A 25,659-nucleotide genomic window follows, 5' to 3' on the forward strand; every position below is an offset into this window, starting at 1 on the left:
ATGAGCTAAGAAGTAAGGGGACAAAAAAATGACATTTCAATTTGTTGACATTTGTTTGACATTTGTTTTTTGGTGGATAGGAATAGTTATCTCACATACTCACCTGAGCCTCAGTGAATAATGCTGGCCACCTTTCTTTTAACTCACCCACAGAGGGGCAGAGGCTGACCACTCCAAGTCTTCGGCTAGAGAACGTTTTATTCATTTTTTCTGCAATTATCTTTGCGTTGTTTTTCTTTGTTATTTCATAAATTAATTCCAGCCTCTCTTTCTCCAGTGTCTCTTGGGTTTCTCCAGTAGGATGCGGAGGGAGATAATTAACCTCTGCTTTTTTTTGGCTTTTTTACATTCTTTGATGGCACTGCATCAGCTGGATGCTTCCTTTTTAAGGCATTAATTTCAATTTCCGGGTAAGAAAATTTTCGAGATCTTAGCTTGGCACGGTAATTGTGCATCTTGTTTTTTATGCGCTGCTGCCAGCCATATAAGCCGGCAAATGATCCTGGCTCCTTAAGACACGCAAACTTTGAAACCAAGGCTTCAGGCACTGAGAGGATCTGCTGATTGGTTGGGTAAGCAGTGTACGAAAAAATTACTTTTGCAAGGTCTTGCATTGTTGCTGATTTAACACTGGCATCCATGAAAGGTCTTCCAGTGTTGCGATATGAGTTGTTTGCCTCAGCGAGGATTAGTTGTATGTCTCGGGAAAACTCCGGTACTTGAAATGGCACTGGCCACGCAGCAGGGCGACATGAATCAGGGAGAATGATGGTGTCACTGGACCTTGACGATGCGCAGTCGGACACCTGTGAGGGTGCATCATGACTGGCAGGGCAGATGTCCGTTTCAGTAGTACTTGCAGGATGGGTGCTCACTGAAGTCGAAGGGTTCAATGCAGACGATGATCCTGATTCACATGCTGGTTGTAAGTCAAGGGTGATTACTGGCTCTTTAAGGATCACTTTAACAATGGCCTTGTCATACAAGTCAGCAGTCGAGATGACACTGAAAAACTGATTGTCAAAGTCTTTGTCTTGGTATAGCAGTCCAAATTCCCCATGTATCCCCGTCCACTGTATTAGGAATTCCTGTTGGAAGTGTCAACTTTTGAATGCTGTGTTCTTCTAAAACGACTCTTAACTGGACTGCCATTGTTTTTTGGTTTGTGTTTCCTCAGCTGTAGAGACAGAGAAAGAAAAGAAATTGAGACAGGTTATTAATAGTTGATAAGCTTACATGCATATATTTTCTTCATTATCTTCTGCCAGAGAAATAAAAGCAGAGATTTAGTTCAGTAGAATTTTGAATAAATAATTTTTGATTGTCATTTTAAGAAGAGGGAGATAAGGGCAATAGAATAGAGGAGGGTTAAGTATGCATCACATGTTTCCATTTTCTTTTTCAATGTTATATGTGTTGTTCCTGTTAAATAAACATTACAATAAACAAATAAGACAGGACGCCCGCCCATATAGTTGTTGGTAAAATAATATATTTTTTCAATAATTTCAATAAGTGCACAAACATTTGATATAACAGAAATAATCAACCCATTACACTTACTCTGATGTGCAAATGAAGTGTTTAAGGGACACCATACGGCCATCTGCTGTATTGTATGCAGCCATGTTTCTTTCAGTTCAGAATGTTTAAGGATTTCTGTCTCTCCTGTGGGCTCTACTTTGAAACTCCTCAGGTGTTCACAGTACCAGCCTCTAAGCAACTTCAGAACAAACACAGGAGTTCTGTGCACAATGATTATTTGATGGATTTCTGCAAAGTCAGGTAGGCCTCCTGTTGAGCCAAACGGCAGCATCATGCCAATATTATAGTCTGTGCCTAAAATGGTTGCTTTATTTGTCATGTTCACAAAGTCTTCCCTGGAGAACTTCCTTGCAAGGGACTCCTTAATGCTGTCTTTTAGAACATCGACTGCCACTGGAGTCTTCTGGGACACTGACAGTGCTGGCCTTTGGTGGTTGTAATCGTGGGTATGATACGATGTAAATAGCTTACCTTCACTTCTGTGGTTCGATCGGGTTCGATGGAAGCCGAAAAAATTATCACCTTAAAAGCACTTGTTGCAGGCTGCTGAGTTTGCATATTTTGCTGTGAAGTACAGCCAGACTTTTGATCGATTCGCCTTGGGCATTTTTAATCTGTAGCTCTGCTCTAAAAGAACGTACGTACCTGGACCCGCCTACTATCCTCGGAAACATAAAATGATTGGCTAGAATCGAAAACCTCAATATTGACAACCCCCCCCCCCCCCCCCCCCAACATATTTCTAATATAATATACACACTATGTAAAATACAGTTATTATCATGTCATCATGTTTTTGCAATTCCATAACGTTCCAAAAAACAACAAAGCCAGTAACTCCATTTTTGGAAAGTTAATTGTACAATCTGAATAAGCATGATTTAGCAACTTTCTAAACTGAGACAATCACTGAAATTCATAATTTTCTTTTTCTTGTGTCTTTCTTGTGTCAGACTTAAAAACTCCTTTGTCCCACACGCCATCAAACTGTTTAACTCCTCTCTGGAGGGGAGAGGGAGGGGAAACAGGAGGACAAAGGAGGGGGGAACAACTAAGCTGTAGTGCCTCTTCACCTCACTGTGCAATACCTTTTGTGCAATACTTTTGTAAATAGTCAACAGTGCAATAGACCTCAATACTTGAAATGTGCAATTCACTTGTATTTTTATTTTTTATTCCTATTTATTTTATTTATCCCCTTCGTATATTTTATTTATATTGTCTCTGTATTATATATATGTGTGTGTGTGTGTGTGTATATATATATATATAATATTCTGTAACTCTGTTACTTCTGTCGGTGCTGTGCTTTTTTGGAAATCGAATTTCCCAGAGGAACCCACCCGAGGGATTAATAAAGTTCTATCTTATCTTATCTTATCTTATGAAGATCATCTGTTTATACGTCTTTGAACTGCTTTGTGTTTAGAAATTCGTTCATACCCCTACAAGATACAATAAATATATAAATAAAACAAAAATAACAAAATCATTATATAAAAAAATAAAAAAAATAAAAAAAACACCCAGCACGCCCCTGCGGGCGGTTTATCCTTCAAGCTCGGGTCCTCTACCAGAGGCCTGGGAGCTTGAGGGTCCTGCGCAGTATCTTAGCTGTTCCCAGGACGGCGCTCTTCTGGACAGAGATCTCCGATGTTGTTCCCGGGATATGCTGGAGCCACTCGCCTAGCTTGGGAGTGACCGCACCTAGTGCTCCGATTACCACGGGGAACACCGTTACCTTCACCCTCCACATCCTCTCGAGCTCTTCTCTGAGCCCTTGGTATTTCTCCAGCTTCTCGTGTTCCTTCTTCCTGATATTGCTGTCATTCGGAACCGCTACATCGATCACTACGGCCGTCTTCTTCTGTTTGTCTACCACCACTATGTCCGGTTGGTTAGCCACCACCATTTTGTCCGTCTGTATCTGGAAGTCCCACAGGATCTTAGCTCGGTCATTCTCCACCACCCTTGGGGGCATCTCCCATTTTGACCTCAGGACTTCCAGGTTATACTCGGCACAGATGTTCCTGTACACTATGCCGGCCACTTGGTTATGGCGTTCCATGTATGCCTTGCCTGCTAGCATCTTGCACCCTGCTGTTATGTGCTGGATTGTCTCTGGGGCAGGCATCTTTACACAGCCTGCACCTGGGGTCTTGCCTGGTGTGATAGACCCCAGCCTCTATGGATCTTGTGCTCAGACCTTGTTCTTGTGCTGCCATGATTAGTGCCTCTGTGCTGTCTTTCAGTCCAGCTTTGTCCAGCCACTGGTAGGATTTCTGGATATCAGCCACCTCCTCTATCTGCCGGTGGTACATACCGTGCAGGGGCCTGTCCTTCCATGATGGTTCCTCGTCTCCCTCCTCTTTCTTGGGTTTCTGCTGCCTGAGGTATTCACTGAGCACTCGGTCAGTTGGGGCCATCTTCCCAATGTATTCTTGGATGTTCGTTGTCTCATCCTGGACTGTGGTGCTGACACTCACCAGTCCCCGGCCCCCTTCCTTCCGCTTAGCGTACAGCCTCAGGGTGCTGGACTTGGGGTGAAACCCTCCATGCATGGTAAGGAGCTTTCTTGTCTTTATGTCAGTGGCTTCTATCTCCTCCTTTGGCCAGCCTATTACCCCAGCAGGGTACCTGATCACGGGCAGGGCGTAGGTGTTGATGGCCCGGATCTTGTTCTTACCGTTCAGCTGACTCCTCAGGACTTGCCTGACCCTCTGCAGGTACTTGGTGGTTGCAGCCTTTCTAGCGGCCTCTTCATGGTTCCCATTTGCCTGCGGGATCCCCAGGTACTTGTAACTGTCCTCTATGTCTGCAATGTTGCCTTCTGGTAGTTTGATCCCCTCAGTTCTGACTACCTTCCCTCTCTTTGTTACCATCCGACTACACTTCTCCAGTCCGAACGACATTCCAATGTCATTGCTGTATAGCCTGGTAGTGTGGATCAGTGAATCGATGTCTCGTTCACTCTTGGCATACATACAATTAAGTAAATAAATAAATAAAATTTAAAAAACAAACAAACAAACCAAGACACTGTGCTCTGATACAATGATTCAGTCTCTTGAGTCTCTAAGTTTGGGAATAGTTTACCAGCTTCCAGACTACTGTACTCTGAATCAACAAAGTGTTATTCAGTCCCTTGGTAATAATTGTAGTAGCACTAGCTGTGCATAGATCACTCCAAACATTACCAAGAGGTTCATCAGCTTTTCTTGGGAGATCTCCACAAAGTCACTTTAATGACCTGGGTCATTGTCATAGATTACTATTAGCTAGGGCTGCTCCACCATCTCAGATCTGGCTCAACAGACTTGTCCTGAATGAATGAGAAAGAGTGATCACAAACTAATCTACTAACTCACAGGATAATTTTATGACAAATCATCTCTCTGAAAGGTGGTTTATATTAGTTCTGACCAGAAGTTTCTACAAATCGTCATAATACTTTTATGTCTTTAAGGGTCACATAGCAACTTTTGGTGTGTCTGTGTTTGAAAGCTATGTATTATTCCAGGTACAACTCTGTATTTCTGTAGAGGTTTTGAGAAAAAACTACATATTGGTGGTAAAAACAGATGATCTGTGTTCTAGACAGTAAACGGTTCTGGGACCACCAAACCAAAGTGACAAATGGAGGGGGCGTGGCTGAGATGGTTTGGATATGTGCAGTGGAGGGATAGTGGATATAGAGGACAAAGGATATTGAACATTAAGCTGAAAGGCAGGAGAAAAGAAAGAGGAAAGCAAAAAATGAAAACAAAGTGGGCTAATGCTAGAATTCAAAATGGTTCATATTAACTCTCTTTTCTTTTTTCTACCCCCCCCCCCCCCCCCCCCCCCCCCGCCTGTCCCGTTTGGCTCTTTTGCCATCAGAATTATTGTCTAAAGGCGAAGAAAGATGCCCAACGGATTTACTTTACCGAATGGACCATCCCAGCCTTGCCATAATGGTCTATTTGATTCACCTTTTATTGTTTATTTTATTTTTTATTTTCACTTGCTAGATACGGGACAGACTTGAATGAGGAAAAGAGAAGGGAGAAAGAAAGAGGGAAAGAAAAACAGCGGAGAAGAGGGACGGGGATAAAGGGCAAAAAACAAAAACCAACAAAATAAGCAGACAAAAATACATCTATCAATCACCTGGATCACCTGTTGAGAATGAAAAAAGAAAACAAGCAGAAGAAAACGAGAGCAATACAATAAACAACATCACGATGATCTATGGGAATATGACAGTAAATACTAAATATTAAACATTATTGTGCAGCACATAAGATCAACAGAACACAGTGTGCTTTGAGGTAGAAGCCAAAAATGGTGTAGTTTGTGGGTGTGAGCACCTGTGTGTACACCTGTGAGCATGGACGCGCTTGTTTTTTTAAAAGGTTCCTTCATGTAATGATCTGCTAGAGGGTGTGGGGGGACCACAGCCCCGTCCTCCAGGGCATGAAGCAGGTATGGAGGAGATCAAAACTCCAGACATCCAGAGGCCCCCAGAACACAAGAGACCAAGGAAGACCAACAGAGGGGCAGCCGCGCCACTGTCCCGGAAAGAGCTGAGGAGAGTCCCAGATGAGGGCTCACCCAGCAGCCGCGGAGCAGAAGCCAGGGGGGGTTGCAGTGACGCGCCCGTGAGCTCCGCCGGCAGCCAGCTGTGCCTGAGTGACCGAGCCCCAGGCCGAGAGGCCGGGGGCACCCCACCTCCGAAGTGGCCCGAGCGAGCCCCAGGCTCCAGGCCCCATCAAGCAGCCACCAAGGAGTGAGCCGGTGGGTACCCGGACGCCCATCCCCGGACACAAAGAACCACCAACGCACCGATGTCTGAGGGCGTCTGCCACCGGTAGGGGAAGTGGTGGGGGGAGATAGGCCTCCAAACCTTGGAGGGCCTGAGATGTCCCCAGAGAGGTGGCGTCTGATACCCAACCTGACATATAGACACAGACATACAGGCACACACAGATACAAACATCCATTCCCACCCTCATGCTCTCATATGCACTTACTCCACACTCACCCAACGTGGAGACAGACATAAAGAGACACTGTACACACGATCACACTCCCCAAGCGTACTCTAAGCCCCGGGTCTAGGTACCCTTGCCCCTGGAGGGGGAAACTGCACCCAGACCCAGGTGGTGTTACCCTTTTCCCTGCGGTGGGGAGAAGCAGACCGCCCCGACTCCGCAGCAGCAGGGAGGCCCCACACTCCAGACCCCAATCTGACAGCCAACTCCTCCTCCTAGCACCCCCACTCCAACAGGCTGCAGAGAACGGGGGTGAGAGAAGACTCCAAACCTCCCTCCGCCCGCTCATATGTAGTGTTGATGCATGTGTGTTCTAAGGTGCATTTAAAACCCAGGAGGACATGGAGCTACCTGCCAGAGAGCAGCAGGTAAGCGCATAGCCCCTCCTGATAGCCCTCAATTCAGAGGTGGGCAACGACGCCAGGGGTGGGGTGTACACCCTGATAGTCTTTTGGATTCCGTGTATCGTGCCCACCCCCAAGATCCTATATGTATGTGTAATGAGAGTGTGAGTAATGTGAATGTCTAAGTTGTGGGATAAAATTGAGGCACAGGCAGCCAGAAGGGGACGGGGGGGGGGGGGGGGGGGGGGGGGGATGCCTCCCCTGCACCCTGGTGACACACCTCTCCCCCAAGGCCCTGCATGTGTGGGTGATTGTGGTGGAGCGGGAAGAGGGAGGCAGCTGGAGATGGGGAGGGAAAGAAGCCCCCCCGCTGGCCCCCAGTATTAACTCTCTTTTCATTGTAGAAGTTATACAATCAACCAAAACTTTTGCTTTCTTACCTGTACTGAAGCCTTCGATTCGAAAAAAAAGTCGGTTGAATAAGAGGGCTGTCAAGCTATGGCGCAGAACATCCTGGGCATGCTCTGTTTGAACCCCTTTGAAGGCTGGAGCTCTGAGTACACCTTTTTTGTTTTTTTTTGCCTGTCCCATTTGGTTCTTTAGCCGTCAGAATTGTTGTCTGAAGACCAACTGTCATGGTCCTGGGCCATGTGGGCCCAGTATTCTTAGTTTTCATGTATTTTTGTATTTTGTTCTTTATTTAGGCCATGCTTCCTGGGTTGATCTGTTACGTTGTTCCTTATGTGTTTTCCCTTCGTGACTCTTACCCCCTGTGTGCCCCTCTGTGTATTTATGAGCCCTCGTCTCTCTTTGTGCTTTATTCTATGTTTTCCCCAGCCCGTTATGTCTGCGTTCTCCCCGTGCTCTCTCTCCTCCTGTTTGAACCTCTGTGTACTTCCTGCTTTACTTTGCCCATCTCCCATCAGTGTTACGTTCACTCCTGCCGTGTCTTGTTATGATTATCAGTGTCACCTGTGTTCCCCGTGTGCATCCACTTCCCCTGATCATCCCTCATGTGTATTTAGTCTCTGTGTTTCGTACAGTCTGTGTCGCGTCGTCTGTGTTCTCACCTCCATGTTTTCACGGTCAGTCCTTGCAGTGATCATCATAGTCTGAGTTTTCTTAGTTTGTCGCAGTATTAGTTTTCCCAGTTTAGTTATAGTCTAGTCACGCCATCCCTGCTTTGTTTGTGCACTTTGTCTTCAGCCATAATAAAGGCTCGCTTTCTGTTAAGTTCACTCCCGTCTACTCACTTGTGTATGCACCTGGGTCCATCACACACACCACCGCACGGCCTGTCTCTGCAGACCGTGACAGTACGACGCGACCATGTCGGACCCAGCGACACAAGAGAGGGAGATCCTCCAGACGGTGGAGTCGCTATGTGGGAGATGGCTGCGGTGCTCCGGAGAGGAGGAACGGGAGGAGTTGGCCCGCCAAGTGGGAGTATGCGTGTCTGTGTTTCCCTGGCTATGGGAGGCACTACACCCGCTGATCACCGACCTTCTCGTCACCGCTCTCCAACTCCGTCCGCAGCCACGGCTGCCTAGTGTGCAGGCTATGCCGCCAGAGCCCTGCTGTTGTCCCGTTTCCCCGCTGCTTCGCGAGCCAGAAGCAGTTGCGGTTGGAACGGTGAGGCTCGCCACCGACACACCCTCCGCTCGCGCCCCGTCGGCTTCCGCGTCTTCACCGCGGTCTGGCCGCACGGCGTGGCACACGGAGACGACGGAGGCCATAGACTTTGGCGAGGAAGAGCGGCAGCAGGTGTTACGGGCTTATCGGGAGGACGAGCTCCGGTGGAAGCCCTGGCTCATCCCGGAGGAGGACCTCTCACCTGCTGCACAGCCTACCAGCCGCTCGCCGTCTCCAATCCGCTTAGACTTTACTTCGCCTGCCTCATTTCTGGCAAGGATGTGGGCGGACGACCGGGAGATCGCCGCTACATCACCCCCTGCATTGGTGCCATCAGCGCCCATCGCGCCAGCTACCAGAAGGGGGCGGCGCCGGCGCCGCCGTGGCACCGCATTAACTCCGGTGAGTGACTGCGTTTTCGTGCCTCACGTCCCCTCTATGAAGCAGAGTGAGATGAGCATTGATTTGCCGGGGCCGGACACTATGACTGAATCGTGTTCGGAGACTGACAGTACAGTGTTTAGTTGTTTAGAAAGACCTACTAAGGAAATCATGGAGTCCGGTCTCTGTGAGCAGCAGCAAGCAGCTTGCACCCACGTAGAGGAGGAGCTCCGGGGAAAGCCGTGGCCTACCCCCGATTGTCAGCACATCTTTCGGGGAACACGCCTGGCTCTCGGGGGCCCTCGGAGCCGCCAGGGTCTGCAGCCTCTCACAACTCAGTTAGCTCCCTCGCAGCCCTTCACAGCTCAGTTAGCTCCCTCGCAGCCACCCTCAGTTCAGTTAGCTCCCTCGCAGCCACCCTCAGTTCAGTTAGCTCCCTCGCAGCCACCCTCAGTTCAGTTAGCTCCCTCGCAGTCACCCTCAGTTCAGTTAGCTCCCTCGCAGCCACCCTCAGTTCAGTTAGCTCCCTCGCAGCCACCCTCAGTTCAGTCTCCAGTGCCGCCTGTAGCGCAGGCCCCAGTAGCTCCAGTGCCGCCTGTAGCGCAGGCCCCAGTAGCTCCAGTGCCGCCTGTAGCGCAGGCCCCAGTAGCTCCAATGCCGCCTGTAGCGCAGGCCCCAGTAGCTCCTGTAGCCCAGTCCCCGATAGCAGTACGGTCCGCTGGTCAGCTTAACATTCAGCCAGGGGTCTCAAATCTCTCTGGCTCTGCATCAGCTCCTGCTGGGAGCTCGCACTGGTCCAGCCTGTGCTTCGTCTGCTGCAGCTCCGGCCTGTGCTTTGTCTGCTGCAGCTCCGGCCTGTGCTTCGTCAGCTGCAGCTCCGGCCTGTGCTTCGTCAGCTGCAGCTCCAGCCTGCGCTTCGTCAGCTGCAGCTCCAGCCTGTGCTTCGTCAGCTGCAGCCTCAGAGTCTTCGTCTGCTGCAGCCTCAGAGTCTTCGTCTGGCCCCGCCTCAGCCTGTGCTTCGTCTGGTCCTGTGCCCACCGGGCCTCGGCCAGTACGCCTGACACTGGAGAGCCGCCGCCGCTGCCTTGCGCACTGCCGGCCCCCTGAACTGCTTCGCCGCCGCCGCTGCCTTGCGCACTGCCGGCCCCCTGAACTGCTTCGCCGCCGCCGCTGCCTTGCGCACTGCCGGCCCCCTGAACTGCTTCGCCACCGCCGCTGCCTTGCGCACTGCCGGCCCCCTAAACTGCTTCGCCGCCGCCGCTGCCTTCCGCGCGGCCGGCCCCCTGAACTGCTCCGCCTTCGCCGCCGCCGCTGCCTTCCGCGCGGTCGGCCTCCGGATCTGTTCTGTCACCGTGGCCACCTTTCCCGTGGCCGGCCTCCGGAACGGTTGGACTGGACTTTTGTGTTGTCGCCTCTCGAGTTGGCCTTCGGGCCTCTTTGGACATTCGCCTTCCTGTTCTGGACTCTTTTGTGTATTTGTGGACTCAGTTTTGTTCTCGTGCTCCTTGTTTTTGGTTCGTTTAGTCTCTGTGTTTCGTACAGTCTGTGTCGCGTCGTCTGTGTTCTCACCTCCATGTTTTCACGGTCAGTCCTTGCAGTGATCATCATAGTCTGAGTTTTCTTAGTTTGTCGCAGTATTAGTTTTCCCAGTTTAGTTATAGTCTAGTCACGCCATCCCTGCTTTGTTTGTGCACTTTGTCTTCAGCCATAATAAAGGCTCGCTTTCTGTTAAGTTCACTCCCGTCTACTCACTTGTGTATGCACCTGGGTCCATCACACACACCACCGCACGGCCTGTCTCTGCAGACCGTGACACCAACAAGGATACCCAATGGATTTATTTTGCCAAATGGATCATCGTGGCATTGCCGTATTGGTCCATTTGATCGACCTTTGTTTTTATTGTTTATTATATTTTATTTTCAGATGTTACAGACGGGACAGACATGAGTGAGGGATAGGAAAGGGAGAGAGAAAGAGGAAGGAAAAGAAAAACAGAAGGGGAGAGGGACAGTGAGAAAGGGGGGAAAAAAAATCTCCTGGATCACCTGTTGAGAGAGAAAGAATAGAAAACAAGCAAAAAAAAACCCAAAGCAACATGCTAAACACAACATCATCGCATTAATCTAGCTAAGTGTAAACAGCAGTAAATACTAAATATTCAATGTTGTTGTGCAGCACGCAGGACAGACAGCGCACAATGTGCTTTCAAGTAGCAGCCAAGAAAGGTGTAATTTAAGTCTACGAGCAGTGAACACCCGTGTGCACACCTGTGTGGGTCAGCGCGCTTGTATTCAAATGGTTTCCACATGTAATGGTCTGCAAGAGGATGTAGAGAGCCATAGCCCTGTCCCCCAGGGCATGAAGCAGGCATGGAGGAGATCCAGACCCCAGACATCCAGAGGCCCCAGAGTGCGAGGGCCCACGGAGGACCACCGGAGGGGCATCCGTGCCACCCTTATGGGAAGGGCTGAGGATCCCCAGACGAGGCGTCACCCAGTAGCCACCGAGCAGAAGCTAGAGGGGGCTGCACCGGCGGGCCCGCCGGCTCTGCTGGCAGCCAGCTGTGCCAGAGTGAACCGAGCTGCAGGCCCAGAGGCCGGAGGGCCCCCCGCACCCCGGAGGAGGCCTGACCGAGCAACAGGCGCCAGGCCCCGCCAAGTAGCCACCGGGAGTGAGCTGGTACATACCTGAGCGCCCAGCCCCGGACACCAAGAACCACCAATGCACCGACCCCTGAGGGCATCAGTCACCGGCAGGGAGTGTGGTGAGGGGAGATAGGCCTTGGAGGGCCTGGGAGTTCCCAGAGAGGTGGAGTCTAAGACCCGACCTGACATATAGACACAGACAAACAGGCACACACAGACACAAACATGCATTCCCACCCTCATGCACACATATACAAACACTCAGCACTCACCCAACGTAAGGATTGACATAAATGGACATGTACACACAATCACACTCCCCACACATACTCTATACCCCAGGTCCAGGTACCCTCGCCCCCAGAGGGGGAAACAGAACCCAGACCCAAGAGATGTTACCCTTCCCCCCGGGGTGGAGGCAAGCAGACCATCCCAGGCTCCGCAGCAGCAGGGAGGCCAATCGGACAGCCAACATCTCCTCCCAGCCCCCCCGCCCCGATGGCTAGCAGAGAACGGGGGTGTATGAAGACCCCATACCTCCCTTCTCCCGCTCATGTGTAGTGTTGCTGCGTGTTGTTCTAAAGTGCATTTAAAACAAGGGAGAGCATGGTGCTGCTGCCAGAGAGCAGCAGGTGTTAGCACGGCCCCTCCCGAGAACCCTCAATGTCTACATGGATTTAAAATTGAGAGGTGGGCACCGGCGCCAGAGGTAGGTTTGAGTACACAGACCGTCCACTGGACGCCGTTAACGTGCCCACCCTCAAGGCCCTATATATATGTGTGTGTTATGAGAGTGTAAGTAATGTGGATGTCTAAGTTGTGAGATAAAATTGAGGCACAGGTGGCCAGAAGGGGACAGAGGGGGTGGGAATGTCTCCCCTGCACCCTGGTGACACACCCGCACCCCAAGGCCCTGCCTGTGTGGGTGAGTGTGGTGGAGCGGGAAGAGGGAGGTAGCCGGGGATGGGGAGGAAAAGGGGGGAGGATGCCCTTCCCTAGGGCCAGCTCCCCCGCTGACCCCAGTAGGCACCCCCGTCCTCTGGTACCCACCAAGGCAAGGGAGCCTAGGTCCATCCAGACCGGGGCCTACGGTAGCAGCACTGCCAAGCCCCACAGGACCCGGCTCTGAGTACACCTACACTAGAGGAGAAAAAAATGATACTGCAAAACTCAAAATTAATTGAACTATGATGAAGTAATAGATATGGCGCTTCTCCATACAGTGATATTTGTATGGGAACGAATATCACTGTAACAGAAACAAGAATTCTGAAACTAGAATTTTGTCTTTCAAAAGGCAGACGTGCATTTCTCTACATTGTCATATCACTAAAGGTTAACTTCTCTTTTCCTTGGGGTTGTCAAATACCTCAGAATAACACACTGTCTATAGTATAAAAACAAAATCATCCGTTGACTGTTTTTAAGGCTTGCAGTCGACGCCCCAATAAATGTATTGCAAAAAATAAGAAATATATGCAACAAAAACAATTTGTTAGACTCAGAACCAGTGAGTAACCGTTAAAAGACGAGTACATTTTACTTTTACTCCATTGTCTAGTCTCAGAATCTAAATAAATCCAGCTGTTATATTAATCTAAAGACTAATTTGGGGTCAAATTGATCTCAGGAATCAAAACCTTCCAAAGATGTCCGCCATATATCCATCCATCCATCTTCATCCGCTTTATCCGAGGCCGGGTCGCGGGGGCAGCAGCCTAAGCAAAGAGGCCCAGACCTCCCTCTCCCCAGCCACCTCCTCCAGCTTATCCGGGGGAACACCAAGGCGTTCCCAGGCCAGCTGAGAGATATAATCTCTCCAGCGTTTCCTGGGTCTGCCCCGGGGCCTCCTCCCGGTGGGACATGCCTGGAACACCTCACCCAGGAGGCGCCCAGGAGGCATCCTTGTCAGATGCCTGAACCACCTCAGCTGGCTCCTTTCGATGTGGAGCAGCAGCGGCTCTACTCTGAGCCCCTCCCGGATGGCCGAACTTCTCACCCTATCTCTAAGGGAGAGGCCAGCCACCCTTCGGAGGAAGCTCATTTCTGCCGCTTGTATCCGCGATCTCGTTCTTTCGGTCACTACCCACAGCTCGTGGCCATAGGTGAGGGTAGGGACGTAGATCGACCGGTAAATTGAGAGCTTCGCTTTTACACTCAGCTCCCTCTTCACCACGACGGACCGGTGCAGCGTCCGCATTACTGCAGCTGCAGCCCCAATCCGTCTGTCGATCTCCGGCTCCCTTCTCCCATCACTCGCGAACAAGACCCCGAGATACTTGAACTCCTCCACTTGGGGAAGGAACTCATCCGCCATATAATTTAAATAAAATGGTAACATTTCGTTACATTTTTGTAAGTAGCAGGTACTTAATATGCAAAATAGCTGAAGTTGATCAAAAATAATAAGTTGAACTAACTCAAATGGAAGAAAATGTTAGATGAACTTAAGCTTTGTATAAGTTTACATTACCTAGCTTATTAAATACGTTGAGCATTTACAGTGGATTACAGTCATTTCATTTCACAAACTGTTGCCTTTCTCTTAAAAAGCTCCCAACTCTATTTAAAACTACCCCCCGATGCCATAACACTCCATTTTTAACAATATATGATGATCTATTGTATTTTTTCTTGAGTCTATGAATGATCCAGACACATATTGTGTCAGGGCTCTGTGTGCAGGCGGATGGAGAGGAGGATCCAAATGCGAGACTCTGAGACTGAATTGAAACTGAGAACCTTAGCTTTATTGCTGGTACGAAAACAAAACATGACGTGAACACTGAAAACAGAAACACACAGGCATAATTCGCTTGGTCTCCTCTCAGTTTCAGCCGTGATTTGGGCACTGAGAGCAACAGCTGCTCAGCTCAACCAATAAAAGGAGTTTAAAATGAATTCTAAATTCAATTGGAAGCCAGTGCAGGGAGGCCAGAACCGGAGTAATGTGCTCAAAATTCCTTCTACCAGTTGTGCCAAACCGTGCCGCAGCAGAGGCAGAGGATGATGACAAACCCAACTTAACACAGAAGCTCCTGTTTGAGAGATATGATTTTATCCACAGGGGTGCCAAGCCAGAATTGCCCACACAATGCTGTAATCGAGAGATCAGCAGGTCCTGATCCACTGTGTCGAATAGCGGGAGTCATATCCAGTAGTATAAGCACTGCATGTTTACCACAGTCCATTGCTACCAGAATATCGTTCATAACCTTTATGAAAGCTGTCTCTGTGCTGTGAAACGGCTTAAAGTCGGACTGAAAAACTTCAAACATTTGAGAGTTATTTAGATAATCCATCAGCGGAGTGTAAATAATCTTTTCCAAGATCTTACACAGAAAAGGAAGTTTAAAGATAGGTCTAGAGTTTGACATAACTGAAATATGTGAGCCTGGCTTCTTGAGTAAGGGATGAATAACTGCATGCTTAAACTCGCTTGGTACTTGACCTGGTATTAATTATGTTCAGAATATGTGGTCCAACAGTAGGAAACACCTTTTTTAGAAAACAGGGATGAATGTCTAAGTTGTGGGATAAAATTGAGGCAGAGGCAGCCAGAAGGGGACGGGGGGGGGGGGGGGGGTAGCCTCCTCTGCACCCTGGTGACATACCCCCACTCCAAGGCCCTGCATGTGTGGGTGGTTGTGGAGGAGCGGGAAGAGGGAGGCAGCTGGAGATGGGGAGGGAAGGAAGGGAGGGGCAGGTAACCCCTCCCTGGGGCCAGCTCCCCCGCTGACCCCAGTAGGCACTCCCACCCTTCGCGACCCGCCAGGGAAGGGGGGCCCAGGCCCATCAGACCGGGGCCCAGTGCAGTAGCGCCCTCCAGCTCCACAGAGCCCTGGACAGTCCACCCAACCCCACCACAGAGAAAACTGCACCCACCCCACCATCCACACATCTTCCAGACTACATAAGACGGTAAACGCCCAGGCTGAGATCTTCCTCCACCTCTCCTGTATCTCCCCCTCCTGCAGAGAGTTCCTGAAGAGAAGAAAGCTCCTGCAAGATGTGACCATCCCCCCCACCAGTTGAAGAGCCCCCCAGGCGGCTCGACGCACCGGCGGCACCCTGCTCCAGGGCCGGGCCCCCATGCACCCACCCGCCCACAACCCCGGCAACACACCAACCAGGACCCAAGCCCCCGAGGCCCGGCCCGGGCCCCAGCCCAGAGACGGAGCGCCCCCAGAACCTCACGCCCATCCCGGACCCACCCAGGGGCAGCCAGGTTGCCAGGTCAGTAACCCACGTCCGTCAGCACAGACCCTCCCCTAGCCCCGCTGCACGCAGCCGCGAGGAAACAGTCACCTGAGAGCCAACAGAGCCCCCAACCGGACGTGACCGCTACCCCGGGTTGAGCCCCCCAAGGAAGATGCCTCCGGGGAACCCCCCGACGCCCTAAGCCTGTCCCTACCCCCTCACCAATCACAACAGTGAAGGCGGGACCAAACTATGACCCCCCACCCCCACTAGGTGATGGAGCTGATAAAAGGGGCCCAGAGCAATTGATCTAATGTGGTGTCAGAGGCTGTGTCAAGACTAATGTAATCTAATAGATAATTTCTATATTGGTTAGAATTAAGATTATTTTTATTTTTCCAGTTCATGAGGACTGTTTTCTTGGCTATGCATAGGGCAGTGAAGATCATATGGGCTATATTCTTTTCTGAAGTGACATTATCTAAGCTGCCCAGTAGACACACTAAGGGGGAAGTTGGAATGTTACATTTCAGACACTTTGATAAGTCTTCACATATCTCGCGCCAAAACTTTTGCACTGGTGGACAGAACCAAAGAGCGTGGATGTAATTGTCTGGTGTATTGCCTTGACAGTGTGAGCAGTTGTTGGAAGATGTAAAGCCCATCTTGAACATCCGATGACCTGTATAGTGCACTCTATGAAGTATTTTGTATTGTATTAATTGCAGACTGGGATTTTTAATTAATTTAAAAGTTTTTAAGCAAATTTGAGACCAGAAGTTTTGGTCTAGGTTGACTGATAAATCTGCTTCCCACTTTGCAGTAGGAAGGGATATTGATTCATCTAATTTAGAAAGTGTTCTGTATATTTTAGATAATAATTTGGGGGATTTAAGAGTAAGAAAATGTGCCGCACTTAGTGGTGTTTGTAATTCAACTTGACTGAGGTTAAATTTCTTTTTTACTATGGATTTAATTTGTTGATATTCTAAAAACCTTGTCTTGTTGATCCCATATTGTTCAACTAGTCTGTCAAATGGAATAAATTCTGTTCCCTCTAATATATGTTCTAAGTATTTAATTCCTTTACAACTCCATTCTGTGAAATTAATCATATTATTGTTTTGTAATATGTCAGGGTTATTCCAGATAGGTGTACGTTTGCATGGGATTAATGAAGACTCCGTTATTTTTAGAAACTCCCACCATGCTGTTAGAGAAAAGCTGATGTTGATACTTTTAAAGCATTCATGTCTTTTGATGTTTGAGCTAATAAATGGTAGGTCTGAAATCTCTAGATCCTTGCATAGTGCCTGTTCAACATCTAGCCAGGGCTCAACTAAGAAGGTATGTTTTAACCATTCTGAGATGAACTGAAGCCTGTTGGCTAAGAAGTATTGGTGAAAATTAGGCAGATCTAATCCTCCTCTATCCTTGGTTCTTTGTAGCGTTTTTAAGCTAATACGCGGGGGTTTATCTTTCCAAAGGAATTTGGAAATATATGAATCCAGAGATCTGAACCAATCTTGTGATGGTTTGTTAGGGATCATCAAAAATAAGTAATTTATTTTTGGCAAGATCATCATTTTTATAGTGGCGACCCTTCCCATGAGTGATATGGGTAAAGATTTCCATCTAGTCAGATCGCCTTCTACTTTCTTTAGAAGTGGGATGTGGTTTAGTTTAGTTAAGTCTGAAAGCTTAGGAGAGACATTAATACCTAAATATTTAATATTTCCGGATTGCAGTGGGGCAGAGGAAGAATTATGGAAGGAGCAGTTAATGGGGAGAACTGTAGATTTTGGCCAGTTAATTGAATAATCTGAAACTCTTGAAAACCAGTTTATTAAAGTAATTACCTCAGAGAGGTTGGTTTGTGTGTTTTGCAGAAAAAGCAACACATCATCCGCATAGAGACTGATTTTATGTTCTATGTTCTTACATTTTATGCCCTTAATTGTTGTAGCCTGTCTAAATGCTGCTGCTAGAGGTTCGATAAAAATTGCAAAAAGTGAAGGGGAGAGTGGGCATCCCTGTCTGGTGCCCCTCAGGAGACAGAAGCTGGAGGATGTCTGGTCATTTGTTCTGATACGAGCCGTTGGGGAATTGTATAATATTCTTATCCAGTTTATGAAAGAGTTTCCAAAACCAAATTTGTGTAAAGTTGCGAATAAAAATTTCCAATTAACTCTGTCAAATGCTTTTTCTGCATCTAGAGATAATATTATGGTTTCGATGTTTTTATCGTATGAGTAGTCTATTAAATTAAGTAATCTACGAGTGTTTGTTGAGGAGTGCCGACCTTTTATGAAACCAGTTTGGTCAGGATGAATTAAGAGGGGGGTCATTTTCTCTAATCTCTTTGAGAGAGCTTTGCAGATTATTTTAAGGTCTACATTTAAAAGAGAAATTGGACGATAGCTTGAGGGAAATAAAGGGTCTTTGCCTGGTTTTAGCAGGAGACTAATGTTGGCAGAATTCATATTTGGTGGTAGTCTGCCCTTTTCCTCGATTTCCTGCAATATGCTGTGGAATACTGGTGCCAAAATTGTCCAGAATTCTTTGTAGACAACTTAGACATTCACATTATTCACACTCTCATTACACATACATATAGGATCTTGGGGGTGGGCACAATCACGGAGTCCAAATTACCATCAGGGTGTATACCTCACCCCTGACGTCGTTGCCCACCTCTCAATTTTAAATACACTTAGTCATTGAGGGCTAGCAGGAGGGACTATGCGCTTACCTGCTGCTCCTTGGCAGGTAGCTCCATGCCCTCCTGGGTTTTAATTGCACCTTAGAACACATATGCATCAACACTACAATGAGCGGGTGGAGGGAGGTTTGGAGTCTTCTCCCACCCCCATTCTCTGCGGCCTGCTGGAGCGGGAGGGCTAGTAGGAGGAGTTGGCCGTCCGACTGCGGTCTGGGGTGTGGGGCCTCCCTGCTGCTGCGGAGTCGGGGTGGTCTGCCTCTCCCCACCTCAGGGAAAAGGGTAACACCACCTGGGTCTGGGTGCAATTCCCCCCTCCAGGGGCAAGGGTACCTAGACCCGGTTTGTAGAGTACGCTTGGGGAGTGTGATTGTGTGTACAGCGTCTCTTTATGTCTGTCTCCACGTTGGTTGAGTGTGGAGTGAGTGCATATGAGAGTATGAGGGTGGGAATGGATGTTTGTGTCTGTGTGTGCCTGTATGTCTGTGTCTATATGTCAGGTTGGGTATCAGACGCCACCTCTCTGGGGACACCTCAGGCCCTCCAAGGTTTGGAGGCCTATCTCCACCCACCACCACTTCCCCTGCCGGTGGCGGACTCCCTCAGGTGTCGGTGTGTTGGTGGTTCTTTGTGTCTGGGGGTGGGCGTCCGGGTACACACCGGCTCACTCCTTGGCGGCCGCTTGTCGGGGCCTGGGGCCTGGGGCTCGCTCGGGCCCCTTTGGAGGTGGGGTGCCCCCGGCCTCTCGGCCTGGGGCTCGGTCACTCAGGCACAGCTGGGGGCCGGCGGAGCTCACGGGCGCGTCACTGCAACTCCCCCTGACTTCTGCTCCGCGGCTGCTGGGCGAGCCCTCATCTGGGACTCTCCTCAGCTCTTACTGGAACAGTGGCGCGGCTGCCCCTCTGTTGGTCTTCCATGGTCTCTTGTGTTCTGGGGGCCTCTGGATGTCTGGAGTTTTGATCTCCTCCATACCTGCTTCACACCCTGGAGGACGGGGCTGTGGCCCCCCCACACTCCCTAGCAGATCATTACATGGAGAAACCTTTGGAATGCAAGCATGCTGATCCACACAGGTATGCACACATGGGTATTCACAGACGTGGACTAAAGCTTTCTTGGCTGCTGCCTCAAAGCACACTGTGCGCTGTCTATCTTGCGTGCTGCACAATATCGTTTATTATTTAGTAAATATTGATATCTATGACTAGCTAGTTTATTGTGATGGTGCTTTGTTTTCTCTATTATTATGTTGCTCTTTGTTGTTTGCTGTCTCCTCTGTTTGTTTTTTTTGTTTGTTTTTTTTTTTTCTCCATACAGGTGACCCAGGAGTTCTTTTTTTTTTTCTCTCTCTTCCCCCCCCTTCTCACCGTCTCTTCTCCCCTTTGGTTTTCTTTCTTTCTCTCCCCCTCTTTCTCTCATTCATTCCCCCTGTCCTATCTATTAAAAAAAAAAAAAAAAAAAAATGACAAAGGATGAACTGAAGCTCTGCCATCACGTAATGTCGCATACTGCTGTTTCTGATGTCATTTAGAAAAAAAAAAAAAAAAAAAAAAAACAGGGATGAGCGACATAATTCAGAGAACCACACAGTTTAGCAGTTAACACAAGCTTCTAAATAACAATTGGCTGGAAAGCAATAAGCAAATTTGAACAGGGAACATGCACAGCCAGGTAAACAGAAGATTAAGTGAAGGGTCTCAAACTGGATGTGGTCCAGGTTCCAGTTGCCCATCCCCTGGGGTGGAGTTGGCCAGCTCATCACCTGGTTCCAATTTCCGGGCCTCCATCTGGAGGGTTTTTAAGCCAGCACTGCCTGCCACTCCTCGCCAGTTCGTCCTGCTACCACTAGTGGTAAACTTGGCCTCCACTGTGTTTGGCATCCATCTGCCTGGATCTTGGATTAATGTGTTCTCTGTCTCCAGTGTTCTCCAGATACATCACCCGTCGTGCTCATCAGCAGCGCTGGTTCTGTTTTCACTCCGTTCTCCAGTCTGCCTAGAACCCTAGGACTATATACTCACCATCTCCTCGGCCTGCCCTCCTGCCCGTGCTTTAACAGTGGATCTCTCTCCCCTGGACACCCTGGAACCTGGACCAGCTTCCCCGCATTCTCAGCCATCCCTGGGACGCTCCCACGGCAACCCCTCCTCTGCCTAATAGCCGGTGTTTCCAAGTAAGCACAAGACTCTCCACTAGTACCACTCGCCTCAGCCCTTTAATTGTTTTCCAGATCAGTAAAACCTCTCTCCTGTGTTTGCAGTAGTACCCGCCCGTGTTCTCCGTGTGTTCCATGTCCGTTTCTCCGTCCTCTGGTCTCCCTCAGTTCCTGTGTATAGTTTCTGTTAGACCCAGCCTTGTTTAAGTACTTTTTCCCTTCAAATAAATTGTACATAGTTCGAGCAATTGAGCCTGCTCTTGAGTCCACAGCATTCTTGTTTGTGACAGAACGAACTGGCCAATAATGGACTCAGCGGACCCAATTCGCGCCGCCATAAATAAACAGGGCGCGGTGTTAGGACGGCATGAACAGACATTGACGTCCCTAGTGGACCAAATCAAATCAAATCAAATCAAATCACTTTTATTGTCACATCACATGTGCAGGCACACTGGCACAGCACATGCGAGTGAAATTCTTGTGTGCGAGCCCCACAAGCAACAGAGATGTGCAAACACAACAACACAAACGAGCAAAATACAAGAATGGCTAATCTGAAACTAATAAATATATGTACAATATATAATAGTGTATGCATTTCTGGATGTGTATACTAAATATTTTCCTACGTGTGTGTGTGTGTGTGTGCGTGTGTGTGTGTGTGTGTGTGTGTGTGTATACACATTTTTACAAATTAAATAGTAAAAAAAATAAAAATAAAATAATAATAATAATAATAATAATAATAATAATAATAATAATAATAATAATAATAATAAAATATATAAAATATACAGAGTTGAATATGTGCAAAACAAGTGGCATTTATATACAGTATGGAGTGCATAATGTTAAAGTTCCAGTAGTGAAGCTGAGGTGTCTATGACGTGTTCAGCAGTCTGATGGCCTGATGGAAAAAGCTGTCTCTCAGTCTGCTGGTACGGGACCGGATGCTGCAGAACCTCCTTCCTGATGGAAGCAGTCTGAACAGTTTATGGCTGGGGTGACTGGAGTCCTTGATGATCCTCCCCGCTTTCCTCAGGCAGCGCTTCCTGTAGATGTCTTGGAGGGAGGGAAGCTCACCTCCAATTATCCGTTCAGAGCACCGCACTACTCTCTGGAGAGCTTTGCAGTTGTAGGCGGTGCTGTTGCCATACCAGGTGGTGATGCATCCAGTGAGGATGCTCTCAATGGCACAGTGATAGAAGGTCCTGAGGATGCGGGGGCTCATGCCGAATCTTTTCAGTCTCCTGAGAAAGAAGAGGCGCTGCTGCGCCTTCTTCACTGTTTTGTTTGTGTGTACTGACCACGTAAGATCCTCAGCCAGATGTATTCCAAGGAACCGGAAGCTGCTCACTCTCTCCACAGCAGCGCCGTTGATGGTGATGGGGGTGTGTACTTCTCTGCACCTCCGGAAGTCCACTATCAACTCCTTTGTCTCCTTTGTCTCAGTGTAATGCTATTAGTGAAAAGCAAGAGGAAATACTCACCAGGCTTTCAGAAATCAGTGAGCCGAATCCACCTGTTCCCCCCAGTCACCTGGAACCGTTGCCTGCACCCGCTGCTGTATATAGGGGCATTTCCTCTCCTCCACCGGAACCCTTCCACGGAGAGTTGGGGTAGTGTGGGGGGTTCCTTTTTCAGTTTTCGTTGTTCTTCAGCCGCATGCCGCTTGCTTTCCCCAGTGATGCTGCCAAGATTTCTCATTTTGTAGGGCTGCTAAGGGGTAAGGCGCTTGTGTGGGCTGAGGCGTTTTTGTCTTCTCACCTGATTGCCTCGTGCCCTTATGATGAGTTCTTTAAGGAATTTAAGACGACATTCGCTCACCCGATCTCTGAGGGCACTGCAGCTAAGAGGCTGTTGGGACTCCGTCAGGGGAGACCCAGTGTTGTGGAATATTCGATTGAGTTCCGCACCGCCGCTGCGGAAGCGGGTTGGCCAGATGCTGCACTGCGGGGTATTTTTCTAGCATCGCTTAACAAACAGATGAAAGATCAGCTAGCTGTACATGACGAGCCGGCCACGTTCGAAGTGCTCGCCTCTCTTGCACTCAGATCGATAATCGACTGAGGGAAAGAGACGCAGAGAGACGTTCCAAGCCCTGTCTGTCTCTGTTTTGGCCCGCGACCACTTCCGTGTTAACGCTGCCGCTTCCGGTAACAGCATCCGCCCGTCCTCGCTCTCCTTCCCCTGAGCATATACAGATCGGCCGCTCAGGTCACTCCTGAGGAGTGGGAACGGCGTTCCCGAGCCGGAGAGTGTTTTTACTGTGGAGGAAGCGGCCATCACATCGCTGTCTGCCCAGTCCGGCCAAAAGGCGGGGCCCGCCGGTAAGTTCGGGGTTAAGGGTGGGCAGTGTTTTCAGAGGAGATAAACCCTGTCTTTTGCTGTCAGTTTCTTTAATAACTAGTGCTAAGGCTCATTCTTTTTGTGCTATCATGGACTCTGTGTCAGAGCAAAATTTAATAGACACTGAGGTGGCTAAATCATTGAATCTGCCTCTCACTCATCTCGAGCCTCCAATTCCAGCCTCTCCTTTAAATAATGAGGTATTCGCTATGATCACTCACCAGACCGCTCCTGTCAAACTAATCACGTCAGGCAATCATCAGGAAAATATAACCCTCTTTACCACTTCTTCCCTTGACGCGCCAGTAATCCTCGGTTTCCCATGGTTGCAGAAGCATAATCCACACATCGTTTGACCCTATATGCAGAACAATGTTTGTCACAGTTGGATATTCATCTGCAATTTGAAGAATTCTCTCCTTCAGGTTGTTGACCATATCCTTAGGAAAGCAGAGGACTTTAGTGTTCTTACCGCACATCCTTTGTACATCCTTTACGGCAGAGTCACCCACAATCAGAGTTTCAGGCCTAGCCTTTAGCTTTCCCTGTGGCCTTTTACTTTTCAACAGATTTTCAGACCTTACTTCACTACTTTTAGATGGATGGTTGTCCGATATAGATCCAGGGTCCTTTGATAGTGGAGCAAATCTGTTCTGCAGTTTCACATTCAGTTGTTTTGAAGGTTTGTTGTTAACCTTCCTGTTCACGGTTGTCGAGTCCTGTTTCCTCTCGTATACAGGGGTAGAAGAGCTTCTCTGTCTCGTAGGAAGTGAAGGCCAGTCGGTTTCAGAGATTTCAGCTCGCTGTGCTCTGCCCGTGATACGTCCTCCCCCTTCCAGGAGACATGATTTATGTCTTGGTTTTGCACCAAGACAGTCCAAGGGGGGATTATCGCTTGAGGATTTATAATAATGCACAGAGACTACTTTCTTGGTCATGTTATCTGTGCTCCTTAGCTGTGTACTAGCTTGCTCATCGCCATTGTTTTGAATCAAAGGCAAGGTTGTTTCATTTCCACACAGTCCATTTAGCTCCACGTTTACTTCTAAGCGATGAATTTTTGTCTCCAGTACTGCAATCTTCTGTAGGAGGCTGTGGTAGTCATCTGTTGAGAGGGAAGGCATCTTGTTGCTAGTTAGCCTAGTGGTTAGCACCTTTCCAGGCTATTGAGGCTGTTCGGTGCCCAGACGCTGTAATCAGGCTTCAGCTGTGTCTAGGCCACAGACACACGGAGCGCTGAGGATAAGGTAACTATAAAAATGTTGCTGTTTCTGTTAAGAACACTTTAGTCCTAATGATCTATAAGTGTCCAGAAGCTATCGCAGGTAAGCTCACACGGAAAAAAGGGAAAAAATCAGCATAAAAATCAATAAAAGAAGCAAAGCATTTAAAAAGCAAAGAGATGAAGCGTCCACACTCACAAAAGGTCCACACTCACAAAAGTAAGATGTGCACGTTCACGAACCGGTTAGATGATCAAGAAGCTCGGAGCAGAAGAGATAATCTCCGCATATTTGGTGTCAAGGAAGGTGTGGAAGGGACGAATGCTATTACATATTTTGAAAAGTGGCTTCCCTCTCTTCTTAATATGAAGACAAAGATCCGACTGGACCGCTGCCACAGAAGCTTGGGGGAACCAACATCAGGTTCCCCAAGAGCTGTTATAATGAAACTCCATTACCTGACCGATAAAAGGGAAGTGTTAGCCTTAAGTGGCAAGAACAAACAGATTTTCTTTGAAGGAGCACTGATAACCATTCGTCAGGATGTTCCACAAAATGTGCGACAGCAGAGGAGAAGCTTCAACGACGTCTGCCAGATGCTGATTACCAAAGGAATACGATTTAGGATGCTGTTTCCTGCAACCCTGCGTTTCACATACGAAAACAGAAGATTTTCCTTTGACTCTGCAGAAGAGGCATTGAAAGTGGCATCAGCAATAGGAGCATTACGTGAGTAATCATGAGGTTTACCCAGAAAATAATAACTGTCCCTTGTTTCAAGTGGTCTGACGAACAGTTGACTATTACACTCAGTGACTATGTTGTATTATGATATTCTGGGAAGAAAAGAAGTAGAAGAAATGTGGCAACACCTATTGGTACATTGGAAGTCTTGTTGGGGTTTTGCTAGGCGCATACGTGGATGCGAGGTGTATCATCTCTCCACAAGGTGCGCCCGCAACGGGTGAAGTTTCCTCCCAATCTTCGGGAGCAAGGAACATTTTCTGGGACTGGTCTAACCCTGTTCTTGGGACGATATAAATGTTTATTGTAGGAATATTATTTTTCAGTACCCAGATTTTTGTTTTTGTCTATATTTTGTTGGTGTTTGAGCAGATCTGAGCATAATCTGTTTTATAAGTTAAACTACAAGGCTGATACTTCTGTTGTCGCTAGCACAATACATAATCTAAGTAAACTGATCCTGCAATGAGTGATCTAAAGTATGTTTCCCTGAATGTTAAAGGGATAAACAATGTTATTAAACATAAGAAAATTTTGACCTGGTTTAAGAAGGAGAAAACTAACATTGCTCTCCTGCAAGAAACTCACCTCTCAGATGTGGAACACCTAAAACTAAAGAGAGAATGGGTGGGGCAGGTGTACTTTTCTTCTTTTTCATCAAGTAAGAGAGGGGTTGCAATTTC

This window comes from Rhamphochromis sp. 'chilingali', assembly GCF_963969265.1.
Source record: "Rhamphochromis sp. 'chilingali' genome assembly, chromosome: 22".
In the NCBI taxonomy this organism is placed as follows: Eukaryota; Metazoa; Chordata; class Actinopteri; order Cichliformes; family Cichlidae; genus Rhamphochromis; species Rhamphochromis sp. 'chilingali'.